General features: G+C 37.9%; 1 long non-coding RNA gene across 4 annotated transcripts; it reads right to left on the bottom strand.

Moving 5' to 3' along the window:
* Positions 1-809: 809 nt before the first annotated feature.
* Positions 810-21,618, bottom strand: LOC139311319 (uncharacterized). Of its 4 annotated transcripts, none has more exons than XR_011599934.1 (5): positions 21,536-21,618; positions 20,672-20,711; positions 19,344-19,398; positions 9,598-9,669; positions 810-1,318 (listed from the first exon to the last, which is right to left on the bottom strand). It is a non-coding gene; the product is annotated as an uncharacterized lncRNA (long non-coding RNA). The 4 variants fall into 4 exon arrangements; XR_011599936.1 differs by lacking the exon at positions 21,536-21,618 and adding an exon at positions 21,274-21,310; XR_011599935.1 differs by lacking the exon at positions 21,536-21,618 and adding an exon at positions 21,163-21,241.
* Between the last annotated feature and the right edge of the window lie 1,239 nt (positions 21,619-22,857).

Raw genomic sequence — 22,857 nt, 5'->3', positions numbered from 1 at the left:
AGAGCCGAAAGACAGAAGTTATATAAAAAATCAAGGTGGGCTCCCAGACTGTGTCTAACACAACAACATTCCATGAATAGATGACACTGTTTTGTTTTGAAAATTGTTTCCTAATTTCCTGGGAGCAAGAACAAAATTGTAAAATCCACATACTGGAAATACTGTGGTAATATCTTAATTGTCATTTTAAGAATTCCCATTTCTGCATGTTTAAAAACAGTTAATTTAATCAGTTTTGATAATGATATTAAAAACATGCTAAACCCCCATTTAAAAAATATGCCTTTCTAATGTATTAAAAAAAAAGACAAGAGAAGACCCCTAAAGATCATAAAAAATTATTGCTGTTCTTCAACCAAATTACTAAGCAGAATGGCAGAAACAAAAATTGTAGTAAATTACAGTTTTGTGATTGCTCCCGCTATCAATGCAAGATTGTGAGCACATCCAGGTGGGAATCAGTTCCTTACTTGCTATATTAGGAATTACTCACCCTACAACACTGAATAAGAAAGCCACACTGAAGACACAAAGAAACAAGTCAGTCCAGTCTAAAGAACGAGAACAAAGTACCAACACCTTCTTAGAACATGGAAATTAAAAATAACTCCATCAGAGCTACCTTGCCAAGGAGCATGTTTAAAGTCCAAAATAGCACCATTCATCAGTGTCTCAAATCCCGTGGCAGCATCTCAGTCACTTACCACAAGGAAACCATGAGTTTCATACTACTTCTATACATCAAAAGAGTACATGGATAAAATATAGAGATATACAGACAATTGATGAAAATAAACTACTAGGCTTGTTACATCTAAAATGAAATAAAAGGGGGACTCTCAGCCTCTGCAAGAAGCAGTTAGGAATCATGGAAATGGAGAGGCAGCAGTTTACCAGTTGCATGTGGTCAGTTGATTTTGGCTAGTGGAAGACATTGCTGTGGTAGAACAAGGCCTGAAGGCCCACCTGTAGTGTTTGTAAACTTGGGTTCACAGTGTGAAATTCTGAGAGCTTTTACTTGAGTCAGAATGGTTAAAAACCGGTTTATGGTACATATATTCCACTGTAATTCTCTAAAGCAAGGCTCAGAGTCCCGTACTTTTCTTCTTATGATTTACAAAGAAACAATTCCCGATATATGACACCATGATGACCTCATCAACACCCATACACCATATTTAATACAAATGAGGAGTAATGATTAAAAAGAGAGGTAATAGATTTTGTTGAAATGGTGTCCAAAGCCATTCACTGGTGTCAGGAACAGAGCTGTCTCATTCTTTTTGCGGTTAACTTCCTTTGGGATGGGAAGATTGTCCTATATAAGAGGGGGAGGAAGAAGAAATTAGTTGCATTTCTACAAAGCCTCCTCAATATAAACTCATATCTCACAATCAACTGCAACATGTTCTCCCATCCAAACTTTAGTACCAACATTAAAATGAGCCATTTCAAGCATATCAGGAGAATCTCAGCTCTGAATGGTCCATTAAGAAGCCAGAAAAGATGTTCTTATAATTCCAATTAGAACATTTCAACTATGAAATAGTTTATACAGTTAACCAAAAGAATATGGAGACGTGATTTCATATTAATTTTTTAATGTGTTCTTTTAAGTTTTCAGATTTCTGGGTATAGATAATCATGGCTGATCTATAAATGATGAAGTACTTTCTTCTCATTCAGATTAAGCAAGTTCCTGTGTAGCATATATGTTTCTTTATTGTCAGAAGATATAGAAGCAGAGTTAAAACTTGGAAGAAGCACAGATAGACTAAAGATTTGGGCAGTATGACAAAATACTGTGTTATGCAGTTCCTATTCAGCTGTAAAAACAACTGCAATCCTGAAATTCTGCCATACAATCATGAGATAAAAATCCCATGTGACTATTCTAGGATCTGCAAATACAGTTCTGTTCCATATGGCCATTTATACATGCCTCCTCTGTGAAAAACAAAAAGGGCCTCTTTATCTAAGCTCTGGTTTTTAAAAATCCATTTATTCTTTTATTGTTCCTTCATAATATGTGGTGTTCATAAAACTGAATGACTTGAGCTGTTTTCAACAGACTTCTTTGGTCAATTAGTTTCTTTGTATAAAATTTGACCAAACACCATTGATGATAAAGTCCTATTTTACATACGTCTGTGGAGAGTTTAAACTGATGAAGTCTTTAATAAAATTATAATAATAAACTTGCTTGTACTTAATGAAGCATAGTGGTGTTTATTTTCAAACCAACCTACTAAAGTTTGCTTTATGTTAGTTGGTATGGAAAAAAGTTCAGATTTCAGGGGGGGAACAGGATCTGAAAGAGCTTGAGATACAGGTGGTGTTTTCTTCACTTCTTTTAGACACAGGACAGGGTCCAGAGGATAGAAATGAATGACTGATTATAGAGACAGTATTACTGGGAATAGTTTAGATAATTTCCAACTCCTGTATTCTATTATTTGTCTGATTCCAGTCTTGTTTCTGCGATTTCTGATATTGCATGCTATTCCAGTTATATTTTTTAAAGATGAAATCTTGCTGTGGTTGCCTTCTCAATTTAACCATTAATTAATAGGCAGTTTTAAGACATTTCAATTAGTGTAAAGAAAAGAGTTTGTGAATCTTATTACTATGTTTGGAATGAGTTCAGGTTGGATTCCATATAGCAGAAGGTAGAGGGGTAGGATCTACAGTTACACTTTAGAGAGGTTAGCTGTGTTTGTTCTTGGTAATTTGATTGTTTGGGATGTGTGCTGGAAGGAGGTGTGTTGATTGAAGGGGCCAGAATGATTGGCCCGGCCAAATTACTAACATCTGCTATGTACTGTTTGGGGAAGAGAATGGTATAATTGTAAGTCTGTAACCTATGTAAGGCTCTTGGACATTAAAACAGAAGGATAATCCAGTTGTGAATGAATCTGCAATGGTAAGGCAGGAAATACTGAATTACAGGATAATGGAGACCAGCAAATCAGTACCAATACACAGTTCCAGCTTATGTACACCTTATTGGCTTACTTGGCTTCAAACTGTTGTCTGTAAATGCTCCCAGGTACAGTAAGGGTTTTTTTTATTCACAATTTGGTGGTAAACAAATCTGCAGATTTGGCGTCTATTACTGAGAACTGATTGGGTACCCTCACCGAAATCTGTTCTCACAGGCTTTGATCCTTTATCAACATCAATGCCAGAGCCAATGTGTGTTTAGGTGTGTTCATCTTTAAAGACACTGTATTTGCAGCCAGGGAGTCTGCTCTTGAAGAAGTGGAGTGTGAATGTCTATCTTAGATTAGGTCACAGGGACAAGCTAGAAATGGTATTAATATATTGGCTATTCTACTGCCCAGAAGAATCCCTGAGCTACTTGACCAGGTCTTTGGGCTAGATCAGGCATCCTCAAACTACAGCCCGCGGGATGGATCCGGCCCACCAATGCAATCTATCCGGCCCTGCACAGTGGTGATTAAGCCCTGCCCCACCCTTCCCAGCCGTCACCCTTATCTTCCAGCCCATGGGGTCTGCTCACTGCTAAGGTAAGGCTGAAGGGCTGGTGGGTGGGCGCCGGCTGGCCTAGGGGCGATACCAGTGGCACAGCCACATGGTCCCTGGCTGCCCCCAGCAGCTGTGCTGTGGAGAGTCTGGGTGGAGATGCAGGCTGGGGTAGGGGTTGAACGCCGTCAGCCTCACCTTCCAGCCTGCAGGGCTTGCAAAGCTCACTGTGGCTGCCTGCAAATGACAGGGGAGGGAGACACTCCGCGCCCACTGCGTTCAGCTGGCCGGCTGGCAGGTGGGAGAGAATAGTGGAGGCGGATCTTGCAGGGTGGGGGCCATTCCCCAAGTCTGGCCTTCCTCCTCCTCCCCCTCTCTTCCTATGTTTGTATGTCTTCTCACTCGGAAAGCCGTGCGTGCTTTCCTTGGGGCTTTTTGCTACCCTGTTTTCTTTCTTCCTTTGGAAATCCGGGCTTGCTGAGGAATGAGCAGCAGAGGCTTCTCTCCTCCTCCCACTCCTCTCATGCGCACTCTCCTGGCCCTAAGGGGGTCGCGAGAGGAGGAGGGGGAGGAGGGAAGCCTCTGCCGCTCATTCCTCAGCAAGCCCGGATTTCCAAAAGGAAGAAAGAAAACCAGGTAGCAAAAAGCTCCAAGGAAAGCATGCAGGTCTTCCCTAGAGAGTAAGAAGAGACAGAGAGCGAGAGAGAGCGAGAGACACACACACACACACACACAGACACACACAGACAGAGAGACACGGGGGGGGGAGAAAGAGAGAGAGAAAGAAAGAGAGAAAGAAAGAGAGAGAGAGAGAGAGAGAGAGAGAGAAAGAAAGAAAGATGAGGGAGAAGGGTGGACAGGGAGAGAGAAAGAGGGAGAGAGAAAGAGAGAAATGAGAGAGAGTGCTTAAGGTTGCAGACCCCTGAGTCAGGAGAAGGGACAATAAGAAGCAATGGAATCTTTCTCTTCAAGTCTTTAAAGAAGAAACAGATTTGCTTCATGTTTCAGAACCAGTGAGTTCATATTATGGAGAAGGGGTTTATATATGCTAATCACAAAGCCTTTCAGCTTTCAATAAAATAAAAGATGCTACTAAACTTCTGAAATAAGGTGATCCAGTCTATGTCTCACTAAAGATCAGGATTTTTATGTGCTTTGCTGTGAGACGTTTTCTCTCCACTCCCTTCCCAGGTATTTGAATATCTGCAATGATGCAATCTCGCCCAGGTTTTTATATGAATAGTCCAGTCCTGCAAATGCTTTTATAAAAGCTGATTTAGCTTTTGGGTCCTTCTGAATATTTTTGCGTTAGATCCTGATGAGAGCAGTTCACCAAAGGTGACTCTGGGGGGCACACAACAGTGAGATAAAACTATATAAAAACTATAGATGTAAAACATAAAAATCCATATCAAATAAATTGGCCATGCCCACCCAGTCACATGACCATCTAGCCACACCCAGCCAGCCAATCTGGCCCCAACAGTCTGAGGGACCATGAACTGGCCCCCTGCTTAAAAAGTTTGAAGACCCCTGGGCTAGATGCTGGATTAGGAAGCACTCAAGAGTTTATGGCCTCCATGAGAACCATAGACTTAGCCCAACTAATCTTGAGCATGAACCATGCAATTCCTATTAGCTCTTTAGTGTGGTCAGATCACTTTCTGATCCAGAAAAGGCTGGTGGTTGCCACTATGACTGACTTCCAGGGGTGATTGGACCAACTGCAGTGATCTTCCTGAGTCACCTTATTGTTTCTGGTAGGTACTTGGGGACTTTTCCAGTAAACAGTATAAGCAGTTTAGAACCTAATAATGGAAGGGAATCCAGGACCTTGGTGAGCTTGCTCTTAAGCAGTCTCTCTCCATATCCCAATCCCAGTTGACACATTGAGGGATTCTGGGAGATACAGCAAGAGAAGTGATGCCTGGAGTGTAATCTGAGGGAGACAAGAAATGAACAGACTGACCATTCATTTCTCATTCAGGCACAGTCCGTGGCTGTAAGAGAAATTAACTGCCATTACTTCTTTTATTTCATTGGCAGGCAGCATATATAAATAAAGTAATCTGTTATATAAATAAAATATTTGTTCATGTCCTTTCCAACCCTTACAATTTATGATTCTGATTCAAAGGCTGCATTTGGAGAAGGTTGCTTCTCCAGTTTCTCCAAGATTCAAAAGTCCTGTTTGTTGCCCTGTATACTAAAGGGGAAGCTGCAGCAGCTAACTGTCCTTGGCTGATTTTCAAAAAACTAAGCAGGGTCATACCAGATGAGTACTTGGAAGTGACCATTCAGAAACTATAGTACTTGAAACTGAAGTCAATATGGAAGAATACAATGAAAAAGCATTATGATACGTTGTCAAATAAACTATGTAGACCCCAGGAATAATGCTAAAGGGAGACTTTATCTTCTCTGGATGGCAGGTGATGCCTAGAAACTTTACTGTGTACTTGAGCTTATAGGTCAGCGATGGCAAACCTTTTCGGCACCGAGTGCCGAAATGGGAGCACACGTCCACGTGCCAGAAACCAGAAGAGCAGCCGCCCGGTGTGCATGTGCGTGCCGGGAAGATGATGTTCTGGTTTCCCACTCGGTTAATCCAGAAGCACGGGTGCAATGTGATTTTTAAATGAACCTCTTAGCCTCTTCAAAAATAGACACTTAAAGGAGTCCAATCCTGAATAAAATAATAAACTAAGGAATTAGCCTAATATAAATTGGGCAAGACAGATGGAAGGAATTAACTCTGAAGCGCCACACAGAGGAAATGTTGCCTCTTTCCTGCAACTATAACCAAAATCGTACATGACTCATTCATCTCCTGCTCTTTTAAACATATTCTATAAACTAAGGGCAAGAAAACAATGCACAATGCTCAGAATCCAGGAACCATGTTCTTCCTTTACATTCCTGATACATCATGCCAAGACATAACCTTGCCGTATTATGATGGGAAGGACCCAATAGAGTCATGGCTTTATCAATGGCCATTTTTGCAGCCAGCATGAAATCAGGCCCGTCAACATCCCCAAGAAAGTACATTCATTTTCTTATGTCCAATTATGTCTAATTTCCAACTTAAATGTAATGTAATCTGATGCTTTATAAACCATATTAAATACAGGTACTCCTTGAGTAATTACCATTCATTTGGCAACCATTCAAAGTTATGGAAGGACTGAATGAAGGGTATTTATGTCCTATCATCAAAGTTATAGCTGTTGTGGCACCCCAACAACCATATAATCAAAATTCAGGGGCTTGGAAGGCTGACCACATTTACAACCAAAGAGGCGCTTGTATGCTTTTGAATGGTTGCTGATAGCCAAAACTATCTGTATTTCACAGTTGGAATATACACAGATTCTAGGAGTATAAACAAGTTGCTTTTTAACCAGTTTGTTATGCTTGGTAGCAATTTCATTCCCAAAATATTAAGCCATTGGTAAATATTTATTAAATATGGACAAAGAATGGAATAATTATGTTCTTTTAAATAATAATTTTATTGAACACTACAATTAAACAGGTAAGAATAGAAACTAAAAAAAAAAAAGATTAAAAAAGTAGGAAGTGAAGAAAGAACAAAAAAGAAATATATAAAGAGTTTATATAGTCAAGGTTTTCTCTTTATATATGAACTTCTGGCAGAGAATATGTTTCTGTTTCTAACCATGGTGGAATGAGGAGCCAGTGAATGGACCAACTCTCCACAATTCCTCTCTGGACAAAGAGAGAACTGGGGTACCCACATTAATTCCAGTTTTTCCTTACAAGGAGACTACAAAGAAGAGTTCTCCTGCACATTAGAACTCTGGCAGATGAAGGATCAGTATTGCAATCAAAACCACAATTTGGTGCCTTCAAAAGGATACTGTGTCACAAACTTCCTTTCTTAATGATTTTTGGAAACTGCTTGTTAACTGTTTTTTCCATATTAGGAACCTTTATAATGACACGTTTCACCATACCAAATGAGTTTCCTTCAAAGAAGTTTTATATATATTTTAAGGAGTTTTTCTTTTTCTTTCTTTCCTAGTTTGTTTTAATACAAAAGGGTGATTAGAACATTGATTTTTAGAAAGTTACAAGCATACTAAAAAACCAAATGTCTTGAAATAAGATTTTGAAACCAACTGTAGGAATTCTTCCGATGAGAAAATATTGTTGTGTTTAATACTTAAAGGTTCAACACTAGAGTGTGGAGAGAACCAGAAGGAACTAAAGATTACAATTAAAGAAAAGCACTTGCCATTCGACTTACTAATACAAAATAGAGCAAAATATAGAAATAACATTGATTGCACTGAAGGATATTTGTGAACAAAGGACCAAGAAGTTAATTTGAAAAATGTCTGCCACTATAAAATAGACTGTGTTTGGATATAGAAAAATAACAACCTTTACTGAATAGGACTAAGACTGATTTGAAAGTGGGCTTAAAAATCATGAAATATGGAATAATGTGAAAAGAGATACTACACTGCACATACAGATGAAACCAGTTGATGTCTCACCAAATCAAAACAGTGACCTGGATAATTTTCTTATTTTGGATTTACAAAAGAGGATTCTTAAAAAGTTTTGAAGAATTTTGTGAGAAGAGACCAAGAAAAAAGAGAAGAAATCCACTTTTAGGACATTATTTATGGGGATTAATGATCAAGATTATTAAAAGTAAAGGAAATGAATATAAAGTTGTTTATGTGATGATTCAGGTTAAAATAGATAAATTGTTATCTCTGGTAACCCTGAATAGATTTTGGCTGAATAGAACTGAATGACTGATGCATTAAAGATTTGTTTATAGATACCTATATGTAAAAAAAATGAAACGTAAGTGCTTTTAAAAGAAAGTTTGAAAGATACAACAAAACAAAAAAAAAACAACCCATGTTAACAGTAAATATTTACAATTCTATATATGGTTATCTAATTTAATTATTTAAGCATCTCTATCTATCTATCTATCTATCTATCTATCTATCTATCTATCTATCTATCTACACACACGCACACTCTTATATAACCATCATGGCTCTTTTTAACCTACTGCAGTCCCATATTTCATTATATTTGTCCATACATGAGTCTACATCTATAATCTGCTCATAGGTGGTAAGGGCAATCAGCCCTCATCCACTAAGTAACAGGGGCCATATATTTATCTTTCCAAAATGCAAAATTTTGGCATAAGGGCACGCAGAATTCATTTACATTGTCCAATTGTCAAATCCGAGGTACTTGTTATGTAGTTCGCAAAAAATTGTATCTTTTGTTGCTTATGTTTATATAATCTCAAAATCACTCAAAATTTAGTAAGTGTAAGACATTGAATGAATGTATATTTTAAAGAAACACCATTCTTTTACATCTCAAACAAAATGCTGGTTTTCATAGTCCCTTTTCTATACCAATGTAATGTAGTCCAACAAATGCTAAATATTATTTTTTGTTGTATAAGTCATGATCTGAGATTTATTGACACTTTTTCTATAGAAGTTAAAATACTCTCCCTTTTTCTAGGCAATACAGGAACCACTAATTCTTTATTCTACTTATTTTAGGATCTGTATATCAAATTGATTTATTGATAACAAATATCAATAGAAACTAATAGTGCTTTTTTTTTTTAGTTTTAATGGATTTAACAAGTTGTTCTATTATTTCAATGTCGCAGGAGCTGAAAATGCTGCTGGTTCAAACAATGTTGTTCTATCTGTAAATATTGCCACTGGGTGACATCTGGTAGATGATACTTGTCTCTTAACACAATACATTTAAATTTACCCAGAAGACTATTTACTATTCATCTATAATACAACCAGAAATCTATGTTTTAGTATTACTAAGATTTAAATTGGTTATAGATAAATTACTTGAGACCAAGAATATTAATGGTAACATACAAATATGCAAAGTTTTCAAAAATGTTTTTGCATTTTGTTATACATGTAATTGTTCGTGCACATGTATACACTTACATGCACACACACTTTCAGCATTCATTCTCTAGAAATCATAAAATAATCCCAACTAATACTACACTTTAAAGCCTTTTTAGTTAATGAAAGATTTTAAGTAATATATAAACAAACATACCTTAATAAATCCTCCATGTCCATGGCTCATTGGAATATGTTTCTGGCTGACTGTGAGCCTTGGATGATAAACCTATAGATAATAATGACATAAAAGAAGCAGTTGTCATGATTTGTCTTTGGATAATTGATCATTAAAAACACAAAGATAACATCTGTAAGGACCTAGCCCTAAAAGATATGTCTTAAGTGTTTGACTCACACTTCCCATGCAAATACCAATGCTTTTTTTTGCTTAACTTGGTCCTGTTTTTCTCTAATTTTTCACTAATCTATAAACAGACTAAGGCTTTGAATCAGTGATAAAACTAATGCTTTGTATCCCAGGTTCAAAGAAGACATTCGCAAAGTAGAGCTGAGATAGACTGACTTAAATCCTGGACAGCTGTTGCCAGTTAAAGTAGATAATAATACATGAATCTACAAACCCCACACATCTTGGATATAAACTGTTTTAACTCCTCCCCTCGGGACGCCGCAATAGGGCATTGCATCCAAAACAACTAGATGTTTTCCCTCATGCCATCACTGCTGAACACCTAATTCCGACAGCACTATGTTATATTTAAGAATATTTACCCAAGTAATAGGGCTGTATTACTTATCCTTCTCATCTTTCCTATTACCTTCTACTATTGATATCTTATAATACTTTGTGTACATTTGTTTGTATGTACACAGTGTACAACAGTTTGTATGTACACTGAGAGCTTATGCACCGGAGACAAATTCCTTGTGTGTCCAATTACACTGGCCAATAAAGAATATTGTATACTGTATAATTAAAAATTACTGTCTTAACCAACATGCTTTGTATAACCCAACAAACATTTAAAGCCAGAGTTGTGTTTCTTATCCATTCTTTGTTTTGGTAACATTGAATATTAATTTATTTAAACTAATGACTTTTAGAAAGACAGCTTGGTGTATGATTAAGGCAACAGGCTAACAGGCTGCCACACCACATAAACATAAGGAAGCAGGACAGACTTTTAACTTTCCCTGTTGGCTTCCCCACTGATTATGCTTGAATAGGGCAGGAAAAGCAGACCTGTTTTTATATCAAAAAGCCATAAGGAGAAAATTAGCATAGTAAAAGGTTATAGAGAAATGTAGTGGAAAAATGGAATTGTCCTTCCAATGTTTACAGGATGGAGATTTCAAATGAATCCCAAAGTCCTTTAGTCCATTATAATTGTTTAATATTCTGGGGTAAGCTACAACATATCCTGTAGCTATATGTGCTACAAACATCTTTAAGCTACCCAAGAATTAGTTCACAATACTACCATAATGGATTGATCTTCTAGTCATATTCATCTATAACTGGTGTAATAACTTAAATCCCTCTGTATGGTATGCTCCCGAATCTTCATTTTTTGTTTTGTTTAATGAAATATATTTCATGCTCTAGTTTAATGTTGTTTTCAAATGCAACTAGGAAATTCATTTGACATACAAACAGATATGGCCATGTAACAGAAATGTTCCAGTTAATCTTGCAGTTCTATGACTTATGTCAACTACTAGAGTGACCTAATTCTATTTCTATAGTCATTCAGAAGAATCCAGAGCTAGAACTTCATTGATTTTCTTCACTGACAGCCAGCTAAATAATAAAGATGAGCTTCGCCAGTTTGGGGAAAGTAATTACAAAGAGTAATAATAATATCGTTAATAAAAGAACTTTACTTATAGATGTAGGCTGCCATGACAGCATCCTATGCTGCCTTCACTTGATGATTGCTCTTTTGTTCTAGTTCTTCCCTCTACCTCCTCTCTAGAGCTTCCGAATGAGAATCTCAGGGAGACATGGAACTACTAGTCTTATCTTTCGAGTGCTAGTTTGGCGTCCATGGATGTGTTCTGGTAGTCTTCTGCCCGTCTATCCTATATAATGGTTGTAACAGACCTTACCCCTATGTTGTAGATCACTCCTGTTTTTTCTTCTTGGGCTAGTGGGACTTTCGGGTTAAAGATTCTGGAGGGTTTAGTTGGCTTGTTTTGAATTATGATGCCATGTGGTTGTAATAGTCTATTGTTGGTTTCTGAAGTGTTTTTGATGTATAGCAATGTTATCTTTTTCATTGCTTGTGTCTTGTCATAGTGCTTAGGAAGAATATGCAGTATAGGCAGTTCCTGGATTAAGAATGAAATCCATTTGCTGTCTGCCCTTAGATCACATTTTAAGTCAGAATTCATACTTACAAATGGGCTGTCTATTACTGAAAGTAGTGAACAGCTTTCTCCTCCCTCAAGCTGATGAACCCCTAAAGCTGTGCAATGTTTTCATGAACCGCTGAAAATAGGTTGTATATTGAAAACATGTAGCTTGTCCATAAATCAGATGTTCTTAACCTGGCAACTGCCTGTAGTTCAACTGGAACAAGGAGCTAGTACAGTAGATAATTATCAGTTGATTTCAGTTTGGATCTGGAGACCAACAACCCACAACTGAGTACAATCTACTGTATGTTCTTGACCTATTGCTACAAGGTAGTCCTCAACTGATGACCACACAGTTGGGAATTTCTATCATCAAGTTGAGTCATCACATGACTAGTCCCTGGTTTTATGATGATTTTTATGATGGTCGTAAGTTGAGTCATGCGGTCATAAATTCAAATCCAGCTTAACTAATGGCATTTTGGGGGAAACTGGCAAAAAATGTTGCAAATCACAGTTGTGTGACTGCAGGACACTGCAATTAGTTAATGCAAACTGGCTACCAAGAGCCCAAATTATGATCATGTGAATGCCAGAGTCATTAAGCAAACCCATTGTTTACTGTGGGGCAGTTTTTGCTGGAAATTGGAAGTAAGCACCAGTTTCCAACAAAAATGGCATAAACATCAGTCACATGACCATGGGGCATTGCAAATGGCCATAAATGTGGGCTGTTGCAAAGCAGCCAAAATGCAGTGACCTGTTTGGGGGGCAAGGTAACACCAGAACTTTAAAGCTGGGTTCTAAGTCCCTTTTCCGGGGTCCATCGTAAATTCCAATGATTGCTAAGTGATTAGTCCCATGTCAAGGACTACTTTAGGCAATTGCCTAAAACAATAGCTCCAAAATATTAATCTAATATAAATACCTGTGACCTTTAAAGGACAAGGGCTTTTTTTGCAACAGGAAACTTTATTTTTTCTTTATTATTTTTTTAAATCCAGCAAAAATTTAGTGGTAAAGTTGTTATTTTTGCTCCTTTTAGAGCAAAATAACAACAGTTTGAGATGCAAAGAGAGATGCAACACTATAAAGATGTCTAAAAAACAATTACAAAACAATCAGAGCAACTCATTCTGGAGGGCATACGTAGGCAACCAAGATCATAATTAACGGAACATAGATTTTAACTTTCTTATAAAGGCCACTTAAAAGCCACTCTCTTTTTGAGAGAGCCATGTACCCCATGTAGAACATTTTATAAAGTGGGAATCTCAGCAGGAAATTCTCCTGTATTTTGAAACTGATAAAGAGATCTCCTCCAATACTAATCTATATCTTTTCCCCATCCTCAATAACCTGACTATATCTGAATTACTACTAATCAATATTGAAAGGTTTGTTTTCTTTTTATTTATTTTACAGGGCATATAGTCTGTTTCAATCAGATCTGATTCTAAGGCTCAGATTTAATCAACTGAAGAAATAAATTGGACAAGGCAAACAAAATTATCTACAACTTCAGCGTGTCTGTATTTACCTTTGAGCTGATGGCAAACTTTTAAGGACAAGTATGCTTTCTGATAGTAGCTTTCCTCAGTAGAATTAGGCCAGTGTACTTTTTGGCTCAATTCTGTCTACTCTGTAGTAGCAATCAATGCTCAGCAGCAAGTGGCTTATGATTTTTGGACTAAGAGAGTGAATGCCATTGCAAAATGACTCCATGATGAATGCTTGTTTGGTTTCCATTGGTTCCTCTTCTCTGGCTCTGCATATTTCACTTACTTTCTTCTACTATATGGTTTTTCTTGGTTCTTTGCATCCAATATTTGAAGCCACTAAATATCCATATTATCAGACTGGAAAAATCCTAAGTAACTAAAACCAGTATACATTTTCCGCTCAATCTCAAAAGCATCCTTCATACTTTTTGCATTTTTGTTTTGTAAAACAAACTACCAAGTTCACATTCTGATCATTTTTAACATATAACCATGGGAGAAGTTTTCAGGAAGATCAATATGCAGATAATACGAACAAGTATCTGATGACTTCGGGAAATTTCTTGCAGATGTGAACTTAGTGAGCGAAAAGCAGTCTTGTTTACACATAACTTCATTTACATTGAATTTGAAGGGCTGAGTTAGAGCTCACTGATAAAATGCAGACTATGCATATAGGAAGAGTCTGCATCAGTTCCTGGAATCTTCTGGAAAGACGATCCCATTTGGTAAATTGGGAAGGAACTCTGAATGCGCAGAAAGACTGCACATGAAGGAGCGAACATACAGTTTTCAGATAGGTTGAATGTGAATTTCTCCAAATACTGCGTGTTAATGTGGTCTTGTGTGATGGACAATTTCCAATGGATCAGGCCTATGGAGAGCCAAGACTGATCAGGTTTTATTAAAACCAGTCACTAGACCTAGGAGTATATGTAGCCTTACTGGCAATCAGTGTTTGGATATAAAAATGTAATCAAGGAATATCAGACAAAAAAATAAATAAAACCAACAGCAAAGAATAATAGCCAGGGATGAAAGACAAACCACAGGCAATGCACAGCTGCGTAATTGGAAAAAAGGGTCAAAACTGCAGACTAAGAACTGGAACACAGCACAAACTCAGAAGGTAAGTCATAAGTTAAAGCCTAGGACACAGAGTTACATAAATGTAACTCATATAAATCTACAGTTTGTATGAGATTGGAGGGCATAGTATTTTAAAGCATAATCTTTAATTTCTGGGAAGAAAAAAAAATACTTAAACCTGAAAGCAAAACATTATTGCTATTAGTACTTAATGAAGATTGTTTAAGAAATGTATTTTATATATCAAAATTTCCCATTAGTACTTGTGTTTCTGTCCAAGAGCACAAGATGAAATGCATGAATTGTGTACTACTGTGCTTTGGATGCTTGCTGAAATTGTTATGTATCTTTCAGATAAATGCAAAATAAAACCATGTCAAAAAAATCAAAGTACACTTTTGCATTAATATCTCTTATCAGACAGAACCAAAAAGGGCAAGGAAACAGTGAATGTATGCCAACACTTGGGAGGCACCGTGGCTCAGCAGGTAAGACACCGGGTTTGTCGGCTTGAAAAGCCAAAAGCCGGGGTTCGACAGCCGATTGCTGCATGGTGGGTGAGCTTCTGTTCTCACCCCAGTTCCTGCCAACCTAGCAATTCAAAAGCATGCAAGTGCGAGTAGATAAATAGGTACCACTTCAGTGGGAAGATAACAGCGCTCCATGACATCATGACTGTGGAAATGTCTTCAGAAAGCGCTAGCTCAACAGCCTTGATAGAGAGATGAGTACAACCTCCTAGAGTCAGCAATGACTAACAAAATAAAATCTGCAGGGACTCCTTTACCTTTTTTTTTATACCAACACTTCCACCTGCATATCAGAACTTCCCATATTTTTTTTTAATTGAACTATACAATACACTGGTCTAGAAACCGAGACACTATGAGTTCTATCTCTCCATTAGGAATGAAAGCTGAATAGGTGAATTTGGGCCAATCGCTCTGTCAAATCCACCTTATATGATTGTTGCTGTGTATAAAATAGGAGGCAGCAATATCAGATATGTTCGCTGCCTTGCGTTATGTATAAAATAACTTCTGTTTTTTAAACATAAAAATGTCTAAGCCCCGTTACCTGGGGGGAGTTTGGACCATTTGATCCAGGGGTGGAAAGGCACCTCATGACTGTGTGCTCAGCTACTGGTGTTCTGGATCCATGCCCATTCTGGTTAGTTAAGGCCTCCTAGGAGGTGGTAGATGGCTTGGTCTGCTTTGTTTTTAATGCCTCTTTTTGGGAGGGAATGGTACTGCCTGCCTTGAAGAAGGCAGTAGTGTACCTCCTTCACAAGATGTCATCCTTGGATCCAATGGTGTTAGAAAATTTTCATCTAATCTCCAACCTTTTCTTTATAGGGAAGGTTGTGGACATTTGTAGTTGGTGCTCAGCTACAAAGGGACCTGGATGAAACCGATTAACTGCACCCTTTTCGGCCTGGATTCAGGCCAGATCCCAGCACTGAAACATTGGACATGCTTGTAGATGACCTTCTGAGCTCAGGAAGAATGTGATGCAACTATTCTGGCCTTCTTGGACTTTTCAGTGGTTGTCAATACCATTTGCAATGTTATCCTTCAGGATCAATTTCAGGGATTGGAAGCGAAAGGCACTTTTTGCAAGGGTTTCAGAGCTTGAATCTTTTGCCTTTCCTTTTTAACTTCTACATGAAATTTTGGGGCAGCTCAGTATGCTGATGATAGCCAGCTATATATCACTCCTTACCAGGTAGGTGATACTGTTGGAGTGCTGGACAAGTGCCTGGAGACTGGACAGAATAGGCAGAAACTGGCTTCAACTCAACAGCAGCAAGACAAAGTAGCTCTGAATCTTTGGCTTCCCACGCCTAGGTAGTATGTTAACTTTTGACTATGAACTGGGTGGCACTACCCTGGACTAAGCTGGTGTCAATTTGTGGATCCACCTAGGCTCATGACTCCTAAGCAGGTGGCAGATGTAGCTAGGCAGGTCTTTGTACAGAGTAACTTGTGCTCCAACTGTGCCCTTTACTGGACTGGGATTTCTTGTTTATAGTAACTCAAACCCTGATCATGTCCTATCTAGATTGCTGCAATATGTCCTATATGGGGCTGGCTTTAAAGATCACTCTAAAGTAACAACTAGTCCAAAATATTGCAGCATGAAGTGATGGGTGTCTCTAGGTTCATCCACCTTACACTCCTGTTGCGCAAGCTGTCCTGTCTCCCAGTTTCCTTCTGGGTGCAGTTCAAAGTGCTGGGTATTAAAAGCTTATTATGGCACAGGACCAGTTACTTTGTGGAGCTGCCTTCCCTAAGGACTTAGGGTAGGCACACACCTAGTCCTCTTTCTTAAAACTTTTTGGTCACAGGAAGTATGCCTTGCCCGTGGCAGCCTCCCCACACTTTTAACCTTTTGAAAAGCATTCAAGCCTGGTTTTATCTCCCAAGCACTGGGATAGGGTGAGATTGCGGAGATAAATCTGTGGGCTGCATGGGAAAGTTTAGCTGTGGTGCCAAGCCTTTTGGTTTTAATATTTTTATTGCAAATACATGCTATTTCATTTTTTGGTTGTGAGTTGCCCAACGTTCGGTACAAAACGGGTGGCTATATGTTATAAATAAATAAATAAATAAATGAATGAATAAATAAATAAATAAATGAACGAACAAACAAACAAACAAACAAACAAACAAATAAATAAATAAATAAGGATTTAAAAATAAGTACAATATGGCTCTTACAGTGTCTTCGAGATGTTTCTGAATTTATCCAGATTTTAGAAAATGTCTATTAGGTGAAATATGGATTAACATACGAAAAGATCCTCATGAATTCTAGTGTTCCTCGGTCCTTTGGAGGCAAATAAACATTTGCATGAAGTTTTTCTACAGATAGAGAATAAATTTGCTAATTGATGACCAAAATAATAAGAAACTTGAACTTGATATAGAATTTAAAAATTGTGAATAAGATGTCAGGTTTAATGAACTGGGCAATTTTATAAAAGCAATTTTTTAATGATGTAGAATTAAATTGGAACCCTGCGATTCCATGTTATAATCTATAAACCAATGAATTCAACAGAACTTACTTCTATGAAGAAGAGTATTGCACTATAGCATTATCTTGCCTACAAATAATTGTAATGCAATAGGTAAGTTCTAGTTCTAAATAACTTTTTAGGATATGAACTTTTCTTTTAAAGAAAAAACTGCTGTACAAAAGTAAATTCTAGAAAATTGTATGGCATTAGCTAATATGCAGCTATGTCAGGACAGATACATAGCTGTGGTTAGTTTTATTACAAGCATGTTCAACTGACATTTATTAACTCCTGCTGGGTAGTTGAGATTTCATCCCAATTTTAATTCTCAGTAGCCATTTTGCTTTCACTAAACTAAGAATCTTGTCTAATGGGGTACCATAAATCCAAAAAAATTAAACTGAAGGAATCTTAAAATAACCATAAAATATATCTAATGTCACCCAGTGGAGTTCTGTTTCTGCAATGTAAGTTTTTCTTATACTGTTCTTCCTGCAGCTTCATTACCTCCAACAAATAAAAAAGTGGATTTTTTTTTTAGGGAGTGGGAGGAGAAACATTGAAAGGCAGTGTGAATTAGAATTCCAGCTGCCAGAGGTGCTGACACCCATTGGCAGACATACTTAGAGATAACTTAATATTCACAGACAAGTTTGACTTTCAGTTTTCTATTGAAAAAATGTATTAAATGATAAGGAAAAAACCTTCCCAAAAGGAAAAGAGCATATACAAATTCTTGAAAAGTACTCTTCATTTTGTTTTCTGGAAAGTTGGACCTGGAAAAAAAACACCTACTATATTTTCTTAGTTTTATTACATTGTAGCACAAACCAGTCCAGTTCATATTTGTTAAGAAAACAAGTGTTTCAAATATGACAAAAGTGAAGTATGCATACAATTGCAATGTCATTCCTACTTTACATAAAAATATTTATAAAATCCCTTGCTTTTTGCCTCTATTTTGTATAAAGTTTTGTGACAATATAAATGCAATACAAGTCAGATTTAATCTATTGAGCTCATGGCAAATTAAGTTAATTCAAGGCTGATCTATACAATAGTGTCTTCTTCTGATGCTAATTATATTATCACTAAACAATTAGTATAGCAAAGAGATTGGCCTTAGAACTTCCAACTTTTTCCAAAATGGCTTACCAAATTTTATAATAGGTATTCCCTTACACTGCTATTTTTACAAGGAAAGTAGGAAAGTGAACTATCTATACCATTATATAACTTATATTACTGATATTTTCCCCAATTACACTGATTAGTACACATGATACTAATTCTTGGGCCATTTTGTTTTGATTTTATTATTATTATATAATAAGATATCCTGGCATCAGAGATTGCAATAAAAGTTCCTTATGGGTACCTATTTAATATGAAAAAATATAAAAAAGAAGAAATAATCTTAATAGTAATTGTATTACAGGACAGGAAAGCACATTATAAATGGTATATTTTCATACAAACATTAATACACCATGCAGATAATTTAGTCAACTTTAGAAATTAAATTTCTTTTTTTACAAAAGTATGTCAAATATTTCTTATCAAAAGATAAAACAATTCTTTTCAAAAAATAAAACAAATTGTTTTTAGCAAAATCATAATATATCAGATATTTCTGTTGTCAACTATGATTGTTTTAAAAATGTACTGTACAGGATATTCCCATGCAATTTAGTTTTTTTTTAAAAAAAAAAAAAACCTGTGGCATACTTTAATGCATATGATATATTGAAAAAAATCTTCTTCTCCAAAAACCCTTAGTTTTAGGAAGGTAGGCTGCAAGTTTCCATTCTTGAAAATGAAAAATCTATTCACAAGGACTTTTCAAGTGCATTATTCATTGCATGGCAAATCCCCAAAACCTCAATACATGCATTTTAAATATCATGTCTATTAAGATGTGTTGAAATAATATACCAATTTATTTTTTTTAAATTAAAACATTCTTACCATTCTTGCACTCTTTTAAGACTCAGAAATTCACTGTCAGCAAAATGAAAATTCTCTGCAAAAGATTGAAAGAAAGAAAAACTCAACTCATGCCACCAAATAGGAGGCAACTTGCCCAATGACTTAAGAAAACAAATAACCTAATAGTTAAGAAAAAAAACCCTTGTAAAATCCTTTGCTCACATAACCTTTCTCCATCCTGATCCCTTGGTCTGAACTGTATACTGGATATTCCACAGGTTTAAACATAGCACAAAGGAGTTCAGGCTATCTAGATCTGCAAAAATAACCCCTCCAACCCAAAATAAACGTGTTATAGTTAGCAAATTAGACCCACACTTCTTTGAAGTATAGCATGGATTTAGATTATATCTAATTGAAAAAAACAGAGAAGGCAAAAATAGTGCTTTCTGTGTCAGCTGCATAGCTTCTCCATTGTTCTCAGACATACTACCAGCTGTCTTCCCCCTCAATGAAGATTGCAGGATTACAGTCACACTTTCAAAACGTAATAGCCTAGAGAGGGGATATTTTTGGAAATGGCACTGCATTACATAACCTACCTCAAGCACTAAATACATGCTTACACCTTTTCTCTGAGAAGATTATGAACTTCAACAAAAATTTTGCCTCGGAATTCATTAAATTTGCTGCAAAATAAACAGCAGATTTACTGTTTGCAGAATACAGTTACATTGACCTCAAAGTGATTTTCCTTTAAAAAAGTAACATGCAGTCTGGAACTTCTATTTTATCATATCCAGCTTTTATTAAGCAAAAACCTAAACGGGTTTGAGCAAATGAACATAAGGTTGGTGGATTTTATTAGAAGAAAGGACAGAGGAAATTCTACACCAAATGTGTTTCCATTAAAAATCATATTTAATCTGATCATAATTCATGGAATCTGCACTAAAAATGCATAATTGAAAAAAAAAAGAAGTCATTCCAGATTTTACTGCTGCACATTCAAATGTGTAGAAAGCTGTTGCAGGAAGAATTGCCTGTTTCTAAAAATACACTCAAGGCAACCATTACTATCCAAGCTTCTAAATCCTCCCTTTGCATAGAAAGACAAAGAGTTAAATCTACATATGTTGTACTTTTCCCTTCTTTATGCAGCCTTCTATGGAACCACAAAGCAAGCGAAGAATAAAAAAGGGAAAATCCCAACGACTCCACTAGAGTCCCAATAAAGTAGAGGAGAAATGGTAGAAAGGATATTCCAGAAAGGAAAGGAAACCAGACAAAGAAAAGGGGAAAAAAAAAAAACAGGGAAGAAATCTTTTCAAAAGATTCTGCATTGGGGATAAAATGCATATACTTACGACAAATTCCCCTCCTCACTTTCTCTCCTTTCTACATGATCTGAAATACAAATGTGAGTTTAAAAGGGGCAGCATGCTATAGAAAAGAATTTATAGAAGGGGGAAGGCTGGGTAAGGGGTGTGGGAAGGAATGACTGCACCTTTTTCTGAGTGCAGCCTTGGAAAACGGGGGAGGGGAAAAACGGGGTGGGGGCAGCAGCAAGAGGGGAAAAACTCGCTCTCTTTCAGGCTTTGGTTGTCTATGCTGGTTATATTGAACAATGAGCTAATTCTGATGGTAGCTGGCCCAGCGCCAAGCTCTCCCCTGCTCTCTAGAACGCGCGAGCGCGCGCCCTTGTACCCACCCTCCCCCTTCCCTTCGCTGCTGCAGAGCCAGACTGCTTAGTCTGCAATAATCTATAGCAAGAAGAATACCCCCCCTCCTCCTCCTTTCCTTCTCCTCCTCCTGTCTAGCAGCCCTAGAGCCACCCGACCAATCGCTAGGCACGGACCAGGGAATGCTGGAAACCCAGCAGCAGGGCAAGGTTGGCAGAAAGGGGGAGATCTCGAGCTAGGTCGCCTCCCCTCCCTTTCTAATAATTGTGTCAGAGGCCCAAAACTACCTCTCTGCCCGAGTCCAAGGCTGGGTCAAAAGAGAGCACCCATTGGTGAACGTCGCTGTCGATCAGCCCCCTAGCTCCCCAAGCCCCTACCCCCTTCGCCGCCGCCGCTGCTTTCCAGACAAATAATAAAGAGCAGAGCTGGCCGGAGGGCTGCCAAGCATCAAGCCCGGCCAAAGAGCTGCACAGCCACGGCTCGGAGCCAAACCTGAGCTGGAGGGGTGCGGGGAGAAGGGGAAAGAGGCGGAGGAGCGCGGCCACATACTGTAATAATAAAGCGGCGGCGGCGGCAGAGGGCATCTGAGGAGACCGGGAGAGAGACCGCATGTGTTGCCGCCTTGCCTGTTTCTCTGCCTGATATAAAGGGGGAAAAAATGGTGCCCAAGACGGCTGGCCGGGGGCGGGGAGAGCAGGCGGAGCGGAGGAGATTCGGCGCACTGACCCAGAAACGCACCAGATCGTGAAAGGGAGAAGAGCGGAGAGGGAAGGGGGCGCACAGACCCTCGTTGGGGGGCGGGGGGGGCGGCGGCAGGGAACCCACATGAACGAATTTCACGGGAGATTGCATGCAGACTAGATTCGAGCGAGTTTTGGGGGAGGGGGATTACTGATTTAACTTCAGTTCGTTGAACAAGCTACAGTGGCTTGGGTTCCCACATGAAAGCCATAAACCAGGTTTGGCAAAGGCTTTGTTCACATAACACCCTCCGGTAAAGCAAAATAACTTTTTTTTGTAATTGTCCAGTGAGAGGTATGAACCACAGCTGTGGATTTGGTTAGACTGACATATATCCAGTTGCCTTCACCAAAGTGATCAAGAATCATGGCCATAGTTTTCCAGGAGGTGAAGGAAGCAGCAAACACCATGCAACAGTTTGGGTCGGAACGTTTTGCTATTTCAAGAGTTGGCAGTTTTGCCACAATTTGTGCATATGCAAGTGCACTTTTCTTGTTCTGTTGGCATTGCCGGATAAATTTAGTTTTGATGATGCCCTAATAGACAGCACTGGCTCTTTGGCTTTGAAACGGAGATGAGCACCGTCCCCTAGAGTTGGGAACGACTAGCACATATGTGCTAGGGGAACCTTCATCTTTTAATGGGATTTACATGTCAAGAGCAACTATCAGATTAAAAAACAACAATAGTTTATTAAATTTATATGCTACTTGTCCAAACTGACTGGGTGGCTTACAATACAAAAAAAGCACAAATATAAAAATCATTAAAATCGTTAAAATTAACAGGAATTAGATAAAACTAGTACAGGAGAGATAAAAGTGAGATTTCTCTTATTTCACCAGTCATCTCTAGCATAAAGCGCCCTATTGCTTTATATGCAGGTAATTAAAGGATACTATCTTTAAAGTTTGTCTTTTATTGTGCAGTTGCCTTGCCGTGTTTATGGAATTTCACAGGTGGTGTGCAAGGATGTTTTTGAATTTTAAACTTCTGGGTGAATTCCCACTTTTTTTTTTCCTGCAGAAGCTATTAAAAAGGAACAAGAAACATAACAACTTGTAGGTTGTTTTTAATCTGAAAGATTATTAGCGGAAGGGGTAACTAGTATCCTTTGGAAGAAAGCAGTA

The sequence above is a fragment of the Pituophis catenifer genome, unplaced genomic scaffold (assembly GCF_029215685.1).
Source record: "Pituophis catenifer annectens isolate HBS135680 unplaced genomic scaffold, rPitCat1.0.hap2 SCAF_2, whole genome shotgun sequence".
NCBI lineage: Eukaryota > Metazoa > Chordata > Lepidosauria > Squamata > Colubridae > Pituophis > Pituophis catenifer.
Note: the sequence above shows the minus strand (reverse complement) of the source record. Positions and strands in the feature narration are given on the sequence as shown.